The sequence below is a fragment of the Corvus brachyrhynchos genome, unplaced genomic scaffold (genome assembly GCF_000691975.1).
Source record: "Corvus brachyrhynchos isolate BGI_N302 unplaced genomic scaffold, ASM69197v1 scaffold279, whole genome shotgun sequence".
NCBI lineage: Eukaryota > Metazoa > Chordata > Aves > Passeriformes > Corvidae > Corvus > Corvus brachyrhynchos.
In genome coordinates this window covers 10,469,723-10,472,690 of record NW_008246060.1, presented here as the reverse complement: position 1 = coordinate 10,472,690, position 2,968 = coordinate 10,469,723, and positions in this window count along the sequence as shown.

The window sequence follows — 2,968 nt, the reverse complement described above, 5'->3', positions numbered from 1 at the left end:
CAATCATTATGTGGTCTGCAGAACTCTTACTGACCCCCATTCTGGAGAAATTCAGTTCCCTGGGTAAGTGGACTTTACAAACAAGAGATTTAACATGAAATGTCAAATTAAATTAGTTTAATTTACTCACTGTCATCTGCAATGCCACCCCAATAATTCAGGTTTTCTATTCCAACTGCCAATATAATTGATGTTACTATAGGAAACTTATGGCTAAGTGAGCAACCACTATGCTTGAAACAAGTAACAGATTTTAAGTTCATGAAGAAGGAGAGTTTGTCAAGAAGCAATTATTACTTGATGTCTTGTATCATCACTTGTGCTTCTAACAAAAACACAGGAGTAATTTTTATTTTATTCCTAAGTGGCTTTAAATAATCAGTTTTATTAGGTATATTTAATGATCACTAAAGAAATAAAGGAAAATCCTATGAGCTATTTTGTAGTCCTGAAAGGCAAATGCAGTGTAAACTAATGGCTCTACTTACTGAGATTTTGTTGCTTCTTTATCCTCTAAATGCCTGAAAATAGCTTTCAGTAGAGGTGAAGTGCAGAATCCAATGACTTTAGCACCTTGGTTTAGCTCATGATGGGAGACATTATCTAATTTTATCCTCTGTGTTTTAGAGTACTATGTGTTTTCATCTGTTGCTTGAAGTTGCATGTTAAAATTCCAAGCTCTTATGACTATTTACTACTGAGACCATTGAAAGTGTACATACTCATTATAACTTGGCTAATTTGGGCTGATTATATACAGTAATGACAAGTTTTCATCATGAACGACTGTAAGCATCCTTTTAGATTAAGCACGTGGTATTCAAAAGTACAGTGTTCTAAATCTGAATTACAAACATAGCAGAGGTCTTAGTGGAGTAATGCAATGCAGAGAAACAGGAAGGTGGGGAAGAGGCAAGAACTTAGCTTCAGTAGGTAGATGAAAGAGTTTCACAGACATCAGTGTAATTGATGAGTTTTTTGGTTACTTTTTTTTATTACTGGCTGACTGATTTACATAAGCACATAAATTTTTAAAGATGCTCCTCCTCTTTCCTTTAGGTCTAATAAGCTGCCATTCATATTGTAGTTGGGTTTTCTCTGCCTTTCACCTAACACTCTCTTTTGCTGTATCACTCTTTCTGTTTCTTAGATCTAGCTTGTCAGTAGGGCCCAGCATGTTCAAACAATGACAGATTTTTTCTGAAGCTCAGTTCTCTATCATGAGTTAGTTAAGAAGCCAGCCTGATGGTGGGCAGAGGAGGGAAGGGAAGGGAAGGGTTGGTGGGGAGGATAGATGAAAAAAAGTCTTATTAGTTCAACATATCTAGATCCTTGACTGTACATATCATGGACATTGAGGGTTTGAAAACCTGGCCTTCATTAGGTAGTTAGCTCAGAACTGAGGAACTAATATTATTCTCTTTGGAGCATGAGCTTTGAGGGCAGTGACTGTTCATGGGAGTTTACACAGCATTGTTTCTGAAGGGATTTTTCTGAATGGCTTTAATAGAAACAGTAAATAATATGGCATGAGTGCACAGGATATGAGTTTCTCCCTAGCATTTCTGTTATTGAGAGGAGTGGTTTGTCTTCTGTGGTGTCTGCTGCAGCCAGACTAACATTCATTTAGTTTTAAAGCATCTATCATACTTTATGGCTTTGGTAGATAGGTGTGCTTAAAAATATTTTGGTTCTTGGTGCATATTTATTTTTCTCTGTCTTTCTAGATCAGCTCTGGAAGTTGCAGGAAACTGACCAAAGGAAAGAGAGAGCACAAGAAAAGGTGAATTGAGGGCATGGTAGTTACTTATAATAGCAAGACCTAGTACGTACCATGATGTAAGCAGGTTAATGAACCTTTCTTTGGCTGAAAAGAGGAGGTAAATAAGTCCTGCTGAAGAAAAAGAAAGATGAATTTGAGGCATGTGAGTATAGTGCTGTCTCCTGCAGTGCATTGGGACTATTGTCTACCAAAGCACCAGACTTTGTACCAGCTAAGTTATGAGGTGTGATGGTAACTCTTCTGTTGATGATGATGGTGTAGGCTCCATGGAGAGCTAGAGGATCTGTATAACTATATGCTGAATTCCTTTTATTTTACACAATTCTCGACTAAAGATGTGCATCTAACATAGTCTTACCATGAGATTATGTGACTTCAACAAAATTCTGCTCTTGGACATAATATTAGGTTTGTAATAGCTTTGATTTTCTTTGTTGTTGAAGTAAAGCTTAAAATTCAACAAGTCCTGTGCCCCTCCACAAGATTGCTTCTAGTGTTGCTACAGAAGTCACACATTTTTATTATTGTTTTTTAAAAGACGAGTAACTCACCACTATTTGAATTCTTGGGATCAGCAGTCCTACATTTCTCTGTTTGAGAAACAACATCAGCTTGGATGAAATATGAAAAAGATGTGGTCTTGGGGAAATTTTAAGCCTGCTTATGGAGGAGGAGTCTATTACTCCTAGGTAAGAAAGAAGTGTAAGAAAAGAACTGGGGCACCCTGAGAACATAATGGTGTTTTTCTCATTGAGTTCTTTCTTCTTCAGAGTGGAGGGTAAAAGAGTGTTAAGTTACTACCTGGAGTATTTAAACATTTTCCTTTCAGAGACTTTTGTAGGATTAATGCAGATATCAAGTGAAAAAATTAAATTTCACCCATATTTTCTCTAGAAGTGCCTTTTTTTCTTGGCAGACCCCACATGAGTTTAATTGTTTCTGATTGAACAGCAGGATTAAGTTTTCTCTCCTTCTGCTGATGGGGTTCAGTTTCCTTCCTTTGATTAATGTGTCAAATACCAATCCACCTCCCTCTCCTTCTAGCCTTCCTAGTGACTAACTATGTTGAAACACATAAGACAATAAGAGAATACATTGTATAATCAAGAATAAAAAATATTATCATCTACCACAGTAAATCATAGCCAAACAACACAGTTATAATAGAAATACCTTTCCTATGTC